Source organism: Euphorbia lathyris, chromosome 9, assembly GCF_963576675.1.
Source record: "Euphorbia lathyris chromosome 9, ddEupLath1.1, whole genome shotgun sequence".
Taxonomy (NCBI): Eukaryota; Viridiplantae; Streptophyta; class Magnoliopsida; order Malpighiales; family Euphorbiaceae; genus Euphorbia; species Euphorbia lathyris.
In genome coordinates, this window is record NC_088918.1 from 76,408,655 (window position 1) to 76,420,655 (window position 12,001).

Consider the following 12,001-nt stretch of genomic DNA (forward strand, 5'->3'; position numbering starts at 1 on the left):
CGAGGGAACCAATAAAGTAAAGGAGTCCAAGGTGAATCAGCAGATGAGACTGTACGAGCTGTTCGAGATGAACAATGATGAGGGCATTTCAGACATGAATGCAAGGTTTACCAACATCATTAATGAGCTTAAGAGACTTGGGAAAATCTTCACTGAGTAAGAACAAGTCAGAAAGATACTCAAGAGTCTTCCTAAAGACTGGCAAGCAAAGAAGACAACTGTTGAGGAAGCTCAGGATTTAACCACCTACAAATATGACGAACTCATCGGCTTGTTGCTGACCCATGAGATATCTATGAAAAACTTCGAGGTGAAGGAAAAATCTGAAGACAAGAAGCAGAAATCTCTTGTCATGAAAGCTGACTCCACTGACGGGAGCTCAACTGATGATGAGGAGATGGCCATGTTCACAAGGAAGATGAAAAGGCTATTCAGGAAGAATGACAAATATTCTAAGAAGCCTTACAGAAAGTTTGATAAGTATAAAGCTGACTCAAGCGACAGCAAATACAAAAAGGACAGCTCAAATCCCATTACATGCTTTGAGTGCCATCAAACCGGCCATATTAAGTCAAGCTGCCCCACACTGAGGAAAGACAAGAAGAGCGGCAAAAAGGCAATGGTGGCTACATGGAGCGACAGTGATGAGTCTTCATCTACAGAAGCTGAGGCCACCGAGTCAGCGAAGATATGCTTCATGGCTGATGAACTTGCTGAGCCGTGCGTCTCTGAGCATGCTGACCTATCCGTCGCATCAGATGACGAGGAGCAATCAAATGAGGTAATTACTCTTTCCCAGCTTAGAAACGATATGGTTAATGCCCTGAGTGATCTTTACACACTTGTCAAGAAGTGTAATAAGAAAGTTAGAGCACTCAGCAGGCGCTGTGATGAAGTGGAAGAGGTCAAACTGAGTGACCTCAGATTCCTTCTTCGGGACAACTCAACTCTGCATGATAACATGAAAATCATACATGAGTCTGTCTCTGAAGTCCAATCAGTTTTAAAGAAACTGAGAAAGGACGTCACAACTATCCAGAACCAACTAAAGGTTCCAAATAAAAGAAACATTCCTCCGAGAACTCAGTACCAAGGTATTCAGCAGAGATGGAATCCCCAGCTAAAAGTCCAGTGTGACTTTTGTAGGAAGAAAGGACACACCACTAAGGTGTGCTGGCACGCTCAGCACTGGGGTGATGACCAGTCAGTGAAACATCCTAAACAGAAGGTCAGTTGTGACTTCTGTGGAAAGAATGGCCATACTGTCCAAGTATGTCGCCATAAAATTAAATATGATGCTTTACCTGTTGCACCTAACAAGCAAGGATCCAAAAAAAATTGGGTACCTAAAAGTAACTAGTTACAATGCAGGTAAGCCCGAGATGTGCTGAGAAGTCAAAGATGTGGTATATTGACAGCGCATGCTCGAGGCATATGACTGGTGATGAAACTCAGTTCATCACGTTTGACCATAAACGAGGAGGAAGTGTAAGTTTTGGAGACAATAAGAAGGGTAAGATAGTAGGGTCAGGAACCATTGGAGGTAATCCTACTATTGAATCTGTCTCCCTAGTAAGCGGACTCAAATATAACTTACTCAGCGTAGCTCAGCTATGTGACAATGGGAGAAAAGTTATATTTGATGCTACTGGATGTAAAATATACGAGGGTAAAACAAATGAGTTAATCTTAACTGCCCCTCGCATAGATAATGTCTTTATGCTAGACTTAGAGAAAAAGTTTTCAAAAACTGTGTGCTTAGTATCAAAGGAAGAGAATTCCTAGCTATGGCACAGGAGACTTGGTCATGTAAGCATGGACCTCCTGGCCAAATTAGCAAGAAAACAACTGGTTGAGGGACTGTCTGAACTTAAATTTGAAAAAGATCAATTATGCCACGCTTGCCAAGCTGGAAAACAAACCAAACAATCTTTTTATAGCAAAAATATTGTCTCAACTAAGCGTCCGTTAGAGTTACTACACTTGGATCTTTTTGGTCCAGTCCAGCCGCTGAGTCTGGGTGGAAGAAGATTTTCCTTGGTCATTGTAGATGACTTCTCTCGATACACTTGGGTCATCTTGCTAAGTAGCAAGGATGAAAACTTTGAGACATTTTCAAATTTGGTTAGAAAAATTGAAAATGATAAAGACCTAAAATTAGCTCACATCCGTAGCGATAATGGTGAAGAATTCAAAAACCAAAAGTTTGTTGAATTCTGTAAAGCCAGCAGCATTGACCATAATTTTTCTGCTCCTAGAACACCTTAACAAAATGGGGTTGTTGAAAGGAAGAACAGAACTCTGGTTGAAATAGCTAGGACAATGCTGGATGAGCATAGGCTTCCAAAGTATTTTTAGGGAGAGGCTGTTAACACAGCGTGCTATATTCTTAATAGGGCTCTAGTTAGACCTATATTAAAGAAGACCCCTATGAACTTTGGAAAGGACGAAAGCCCAACATTGGATACTTTCGTGCCTTTGGCTGTAAATGTTTTATTTTAAACACCAAAGATAGCTTAGCAAAGTTTGACTCAAAAGCTGACGAGGCTATCTTTTTGGGCTACTCAACAAACAGTAAAGCATACAGAGTTTTTAATAAGCGAACTCAAGTTCTAGAAGAGTCAGTACATGTGGAGTTCGACGAAACTAACCCTGCTGGTAGATACCAGCCGCTGACCGAAGATGATCCACACTCAGTAACTGCTGACCAAGAACCAGCTACTGAGTCATTCACTAAAAGGCTGACCAAGAGTAAGAGTGAACCTAAGATTACTTTTACTGACCCATCTACTTCTACAGAGATTGTTGAAACACAGACAACACAAGATATAAATCTACCTAAAGAAATAAGGATTCCAAGAGGGCACTCGGAAAGTGCAATCCTTGATTCTGCTGGGAATACCCTGATGATGAGGAATCAACTCAGGAAGTACCTCAGCAATGTAGCTTTCGTCTAAGTTCAAGAACCGAAGAATTTCGCTGAAGCTGAGTACGATGAATTCTGGATGATCGCCATGCAAGAGGAGCTCGATCAATTCAGAAGAAACGATGTATGGGAGCTAGTGCCTCATCCAAAGAGTCAAAAGACCATTGGAACAAGATGGGTCTTCAGGAACAAGATGGATGAATAAGGGAATGTAGTTAGAAACAAAGCAAGAATTGTAGCTCAGGGCTATAGTTAGCAAGAAGGTATTGACTACATGAACTTTAAATTATTCCAAATGGATGTCAAAAGTGCATTTCTTAATGGAGTTATAAACAAGGAGGTTTATGTTAATCAACCTCCAGGTTTTGAGGACCCTAAATTCCCAAACCACGTTTACAAACTCAAAAATGCTCTGTATGGCCTCAAGCAAGCACCACGTGCTTGGTATGAGAGGCTGACCAGTTTCCTGCTGACTAGAAATTACGTCAGGGGCAAAGCTGATACAACCTTATTCATTAAGAGAAAGGGTAAAGATACCCTGCTGGCCCAAATTTATGTTGATGATATAATATTTGGTGCAACTAACGAATCAATGTGCAAGGAGTTTAGCAAACAAATTCAGACTGAGTTTGAAATGTCCATGATGGGAGAACTCAACTTCTTCCTCGGTCTTCAAATTAAACAAGGAAAGAATGGCATCTTCATCAGTCAAGCCAAATATGCCAAGGAGATATTAAAGAAATATGATTTGGAAAATTGCAAGCCAATGTTCACTCCTATGGGCACTGACACTGTCCTATGCGCTGATGAGAATGGTAAGTCGGTAGATAGTAAATTATATCGAGGTATGATAGGCTCTCTACTTTACTTAACAGCAAGCAGACCGGATATTCAGTTTTCAGTATGCTACTGTGCTAGATATCAATCTAACCTTAAGGAATCTCATTACATTGCTGTAAAAAGAATCCTTAGATATTTGCAAAGCTCAGTGAACGCAGGTTTATAGTATCCCAATACTCATGATTTCACACTCATCGGATACACTGATGCTGACTATGGACGGGATAAGCTAGAACGTAAAAGCACCTCTAGAGGATGTCACTTCTTAGAAAGCTGTCTTGTATCATGGTTCAGCAAAAAGCAGGCGTCAGTAGCCTTGTCTACCACTGAAGCTGAGTACATTGTTGCTGGTCATTGTGTTGCTCAAGTCCTATGGATTAAACAACAGCTTGAAGATTATGGTGTTCAAACAAAGACAATTAAAGTCAAATGTGACAACAAAAGTGCAATTGATCTTTCAAAGAACCCAATTCAACACAGCAGAATGAAGCATGTCAGCATCAGACATCACTTCATTAGAGATCATGTACTCAAGGGTGAGATCAAGCTGACCTTTGTCCCAACGGACGAGCAGCTTGCGGATATCTTCACGAAGCCACTGGCCCGTGAGCAGTTCAGCATACTGAGAGAAGCTATTGGTATGTTTAATCCTCTTCAGTAAATTCCTGAACTAAATGAATATGCATGCTGAGTGAATTACTATGCTGAATGATTGTTTTTGCTGTGTGCTCATTGAAATTAATTGAACAGCAAATACTGAGTAAACTTGCACACTGAGTAAGTTAGTTTAAACTTAGAAATCATCTGTTTATGCAATACTGGCCGCTCAGAATATCAAACGCTTAGTATTCTAAACACTGAGTGTTAGATCGGTTAGAATAAATGCAATAGCATGCATATAGCCCATAGGATGATGTATATACCGTATGTGTCATAAATGCTAGGATCTTTGTCGGTTGACAATCCCAAAGCAAAATTGACACATGGATTCGATAAAATCCACACCACACCTCACCTCTATAAATAATGGGTAATTCCCCATTTTTTATTCTTTACGATTATCGAACTCTCTGGCAAAGAAAGCTTTCTCTCTAAACACTCTCAAAGCTTCCCAAACACATCCTTCGACTATGACTAAAGTTTCCTTCAACATCTCCGGTGCTGGCCACCCTAAGCCCAGCTCCGATGACACTTCCAGGCAAACCTCTATGCCGGAATCTACCAAGGTCACCTCGCCGATCAAGGGAAAAACTAGCCAAACCTCTGGTAAGGGAAAGCCTGAAAAAGTCTGGACCTATTCAAAGGTCTTTGAAAACGTCCGAGAATGGAAGGTTGAGCCCTCAAGATGGGTATCTGAAGCCTTCGTACAAACCGAACAACCCTTTTATGAGTGGATTCCACAGAATGGATGGACTGAGTTGTTTTCTATTAGGGATCCCACCTATCCTGGCCTTGTCAAGGAGTTCTACCACAACCTCCACATGGATAATGATAACCAGGACTACCTGGTAACCATGGTGAAAGAGAAAACCATCTTCATCAACCCTCTCTACCTAGGAAATTTGCTCAAGTTAAAAACTGAGGGAGCAAGGCGAAGGAGATCTGGAGATCAGGATGGTACTGGGTACGAGGTCAACTTCTGTAAACTAGCAGGCCACTCAGGAGAAGTCTCAGCTTCATCCATGGGTCAGCACCAGAAGATGGCTCATTATCTACTGAGCTATTTTATCTATCCGAAGATCAACTGCACTACCTCAGCAACGAACTTCGAACAATGCTTTATCTGGCATATGCTGACGTACAAACCGATCAACATGCCAGTATTTCTTATCGCTAGCTTCCAACGCAGTACTGGCACGCTGAGGCTAGGATCGCTCATCACCAGAATCCTAATTGACCACAAAGTTGATCTTATCGATGAGGAGATGACTCATGGTTCTGAAATCACAGCGGCTTCGCTAAGAGCATTAAAGTTCTAATAGCCTTTGAAGAAAGGTAAAGCTGCTGCTGCTACGGGTGCTGAACAGCAAGCTGAGGGAATTGCTGTCCCAAAGAAAGGAATAAGGACTAAGGCCCCAGCTTCCCGAAAAAGAAAAGATGCTGAGACTACCTCACATGATGCTGAGTCTCCAGTTAAGAGGCAGAAGTCAGCTGCTAAGTCAGCTGAGAAAAGGAGCAGGCAAGATGAGCCTGAAACTGAGGACACTAATGAGCAATCTCAGAAGAAGAAGAAGTCTTCTACACTGACTCCCCTCGATGCTATCCCTACTGACATAGTTGTGCCTGATGACTCTCACTACACACAGTGTTTAGGAACTGTGTCTGAGGAACAGGAAGACGAGGTGCATTTGGACGACCAGTTCATTGCACAAGTTGAGGAAGAATTGGATGGGGATTCTGATGACGATGATGAGAACAACGATGATGCTGACTCCGAGGAGACAGCTAGTGAAATCGAAGCTGAGCAAGCCAATACTGGGTTGGCTGCTGGAGAAGAGGAAGAACTTGACCAACACAATGTTGATCAAGTCCATGAGCAAGATGACCTCCCTCATCATGATCAGGAAGAAACCTCTCCTTCTCACTCAGGAGAGTCTATTCAAGCTGACAATCCTCCTCCTCCTCGAAGAAGAAAACTCGTCAAAGTAAGTCAGAAAGAAGTCGTTGAGACTTCTGTTGAACTATCAACTTTTCCTACCTTTGCCATTCAACAACCCACCAACGACCCTTCTGCTCTAAAACTCAAATTTTTTGGTAGAAAACCTGCGGCATCCATCGAAAAACAAGCCTCTGTTTCTTCCCAACATGAACATGCCGACCAAAATGATTCTGCCACCTCAACAAGTCAGGTTGAGCCGATTACTGTAAATGCTATTACTCCAAGCATAGTGCTGACCCCAAACATATCTGCCCCCGTCAGCACAGACAGTATTCGAGTTACTAATTCTCTAACTCACCTCTCTCCTGATCAATCAACCATACCAGAACCTCAAGTGCAGATTGAAAACACCATTCCAGTCACTGACCATGTCATTCCTCTAACTCCTCTTCCTACCGGTCACACTGATGTCACTGAAGGCTCTCAAAGCTATTTGAATGCCACTGAGTCCGGCAAAAGAATAATTGACTCAGTGCAAGCGTTGATCAGAGACCTTCAACAATCCACTCCTCCTGCTGTTGGGTCTTCATCTATTGAGACTACTCAGCTTTCCCAGGTCACTCAACTTCTCAACGAAGTTAAGGGACTCAAGGACTTGCTGAACGTCATCATCTCCTATCAAACACAGCAAGCTAAGCAGGATTCTATCGCCAAGCTGGTCGGGATCCAGCTGACAACTGTGCAACACTTAAATGCTCTACAACAGCAAGTACATAACTTGTTAGTTGTGCAACCTGGATATGCAACCTCTGATGAGGTAAAGATGCTTTTTGCTCAGCTTCACACCAAGCAACTCAAGACCAATGAGCAAATGGTCTCTTACTCTCAGTGCTCAGTGGAGCAAATTGGTGAAGCTGTTCGATTGCTCAATCTGAACAAGCAGGAGATGGAAACTGACGCAATGAAACAAAATGAGATGCTGTCTATCACAAGGCAAACCTTCAATCACATCCGTCACACAAATGTTCAGCATCAGTACTTTGACACCTACCTACTCAAAACCTTTCATCAAGTCATTACTGGACTGACTAATGCACTTATATGGATTGGTAAGTCTGAAGCCTTCATCGTCAGTATGATCAGCGCTGCCGAACTCAATATACCTGATAAAGTCTCAAATCAGGGAGTTGCCATTTTTGATGGTGTCAATGAAAGCGCTAACCGCCTTAAAACACTGTCCAACGAGCTGACCAGGGCTGTCTTAACCGACAGCTTTAGGATTCCTCCTCCCGATGCTGACAAAACGGGGGAGAAAGAACAAGCAAGAACACCAGCAAGAACACAGCATGGGTCTAGTCAGTCCCAACAAAAGAAAAAGAAATAGATATAGGCTAGCTCAGTATAGACTAAATATGATGTAATCTATATGCATTGTCTTTAAATTTTTCTTTTGTGTAAACACTAACTACCGATATCAATATATCATATCTGCATCTTTCATTCTATTCTTGAGTTATAATATATGTTGCTGTGTACTGAGTCATTATGTATCTTCAATTAAATCAGCTATGTTTAATACTTATAAAACTTATTGATTGAATCAAATGCTGATAACATGTTTGACATTGACCTATGCGTTTATAAAACATTGTCTTTTAAGAACTCATTGAACAACAAATTACTCAGCGCACTCTAAATGTTTAAACCTTCCGCTTAATACTGAGTAAATAGAATATGTTACATAAGCTCACCTATATCTGAAAACTGACCTTAGACTTACTCGATTAAACCTTTAAATGTTTAGAGTAAAACTAAGTCAGTAGCTCAACCCTAACGGGGGAGTTTGCTAAGTTATAATAGGTCAACTATCATGGAGGAGCTCAATACTGAGTTCTTCGTTGAATGGTTTTGCCAACATCAAAATGGGGGAGTTTGTTGAAACACCTTTCCACATAATTTTGATTTGACAAAATTGTTTAAGTAAAATATTCTAAACACACTAAGTTTAAATGCTTTGATTTATTCTACTAATGTGTTTGTTCAATGTTGAGTTAAAACTGTTTATAAGACACAAGATCAAAAGGCCCAAGCCCAATACGAAAGAAAAAGCCTAAGTAAAACAACTCAGTACAAACTCGGCCCGCGTTTGTCAAAACGTTGTCTCTTTGGACAAAACGCAACTCAGCGAAAGAAGGATCTAGAAGACCTTCAGGAACAACTTCAAGATGAAGCTGCTGAGTAGATTCGACAAAGCGTACAAGACAACAGCTGGCTAAGGAAAACTTCCAGACAAAGTATTTCCACTTTGGGTAAAGTTCAGACGACACAGTATACTGTCTAGTTGACTTTACCATAAAAGGAGAGACATTCTGCTGAGCTGTCTTAAAGCTGACCGAGGACAGAAGATACACAAATCTGATTGGCCGAGAGCTCTGAGCAAGTCAGGATGACAATGACAGGAAGCCGTTTCCTTCCAACGGTTATTTCGAAATTCGAAATGACCAATGCCCAGACATCTCTATGAATAGAGTGCCATCAGAAGCTTCAACACACATAGAACTTGATCAAGCCATTACACTGACCAAATCTCTACGCAAAGTTCTGCAAGCAAAAAGCAAAGCAATCTTACACTACATTCAATATCTTTTGTGTAAAAGTCTAGAGTGATTATTGAATCATCTAAGGTGTCTTAGCAAATCATTGTATAGGACAAAACACTTATCATTTCTAGAGAATAGAAAGGAGAGGCTGAGTATTCGGTTATAGTACTCAGCGTGAGATTAGGATTGAGTAGAGGTATAGAGGAAGGTACTCTTGTTATACTCAGTTGCTAAGATTGTAAAAGGTTTGAGGCTCTACCTTTAAAGAGCTCAGTAGAGGATTCGAAATCTTGGAACTTGTTCCGGGGACAGGACGTAGGCTTAGAAGAAGCCGAACCTGGATAAATCTGCTGAGTAACGTATTTCTTACCTTAAACTCCTTATATATATTGTTTGCTTAAATAACCAAAAAAACTGACCAAGTAAAGAGGTCAAGCTGAGTTGTGCGCATCAAACATCTGAGCTCAGGAATAGACTTTAAGTGTTATTTCCTGACTCAAGTCAAGAAACTGACCTAGTCACCAGTTGACTAAGCCAGTATCTTACTGATCACTCAGTGCCGCTGTTAAATCCTTTTCTCTTAAGAAAAGAAGTTTGCCCAAATTCTGTAAAAAGTTTAAATAGTTCCTAACCCCCCCTTGGAACTATACTTGCGATGTTATAAGGGACCAACATCAACTCCCTACAAGGCAATATCATCTTATTAAATGACTCACAAATGTTGTTTTGAATTGCATCACACTTGGTTCTTGGGTTGAAGTGACTCCTTGCCCATGTGTGCGGATCATGGTCCATCACCCATTGATGAGCCGCAGGGTCAAATGATTTGAGTTTCTCTATATGATTCTCCCATAACTTCATAGTACCAGCTGATGCAGCCTTCCATAGATGATCTTTTTATTCAACCCCTTTGAATCTCATTTTCATGTTCTCGTACATGTGCTTGACACAGAAACGATGTTCCACATCCGGCATTAACTCCTTCATAGCTTGCACCAGCCCCTATAAAATAAGAACAAACCATCAGTAGTTAATTATGAATTAACACTAACAAAAATATAATAACCATGACTAACCTTTTGTTGATCCGACATGAAGACCCATCCAGTTTCTCTAACCGTGCCAAAATCATCATGCAAAACTTGTAGAAACCATGACCAGGATTCTTTGCACTCAGAGTCAACAACAACAACATCAATCGAAAATAGGTTCTCATTGCCATCCCTACCAATTGCAGCCAACAACTGCCCACCCATCATTCCTTTCAAATGACAACCATCAAGGCATATAATTAGCCGTAGGCCAGAGAAGTATCCTTGTTTTTGGGCAGCTATCTGAACGTACATGTGTTGAAACAAAACAATCTCCCGAGGAACTCCTAACCCATGGTCTAGCTTCAGTTCAGTTTTGATTTTGACAACAGTTCCTGGATTGGTTACTTTGAGAGTCTCAGCATAATCATACAGCCTCTTATATTAATCCCTAACTTGACCAGAAATGATTTTCCTCCCCTTGCTCTTAGTCCTATAGCATTTTCGAATAGACACCTCATAACCCAAATCCCTCTTAATCTTATTCTTCAGGTACGACACTTTCAAATCCTTATCATCCCTCAAGTCTTCCAAATATTTCTCACAAAGGTATGAAACCTTACGAAATTTCTCATTGTATTGTATAGGACAAGTATGGTTGAGATTACATGTCTTTATTTTGAAAGTTTGAGTGTCTCTAACCATAGATCCTCTAATCCTGAACTCACAACCATCTGCATCACAGTTCACATGCACGACTGATGGTCCATTCTTTCTGAAATAAAATGTGTGCCCGCCCTCTATGGCCCAAGCCCTCAAGGCTTTTCTAAACTCCTTAACACTCCTAAATGTCATACTTAATGCCAAATTTTTAGTCATTGCATTGTATTCTATATTTGGCGTTGCTCCCTCATCATCTGAACCTTGCAAGCTCTTTAACTCATCATCCAGGTCAGGAGCAGCCTCATTGAACTCAAATTCTACCTCCCTCATGTTTGAATTGTGATTGAAACCATCATTGTGCACTTCTCTATTAGGGACATTACTAGTACCTTCATTTGGAATTTCATTGAACAAATTACCTTCACTATATAATGACACATCCTCACCGTCCGATTTCTCAAACCCTGAAACAACTTCAAACTCACTATCTTCACTATCATCACCATCATCCTCCCCATCATTGTCCTCATCACCATCACTGTCCTCATCACCATCATCCTCACCATCATTGCCATCATCACTTTCACCACTCTCCTCAACAATTTCTTCCCCCTATCTTCTCCCATACATTCACCTCTATCTTCACCACTAACATTACCCACATCTTCCCCCATGTCTTCTCCTCCATATTCACATATATCTTCCCCACTAACATTACCCATATCATTGTGAACAAAACAATCTTGAACTTCTACTTCATCTAATGCATCCCAATCCATACCTATATCCAACCCTACTACATCTTCAAATATGTTTCCTCCATCAACACCAATCTCCTCTAATACTTCTTCTCTAGCTTCTACTGTTTCATCAACTGTTTCTTTACCATCCCTAATTACTTCTTCTCTAGCTTCTTTACCATCAGCCACATATACACCCTCAATTGGATCTACTCCATGCACTAATGCTTCATCATCTACACCTCCTCCACCCTCACTATCTAATGACACATCCTCACTATCTGTGCTATCAAATCCTGAAACAAATTCAAAGTCACTATCTTCATTGTCCACACTATCATCACCTCCAGCCACACATATATTCACATTTTCAACTTGTTCATCTCCACCCACAGCTACATTCACATCCTCAACTTGTTCATCTCCATCCACACCTACTTCCTCAGCTAGTTGTACTCCAACCCCATCATCAACTAGAGTTAAATCCTCTATCTCCTCTACCATCACTAGCTCAAGACCACCAACTATAGAGTGTAGGCTATTATATGAGTTGGATGCATTTGACTCAACAGTTGAATGTTCATCACCATCAACCAGATTGA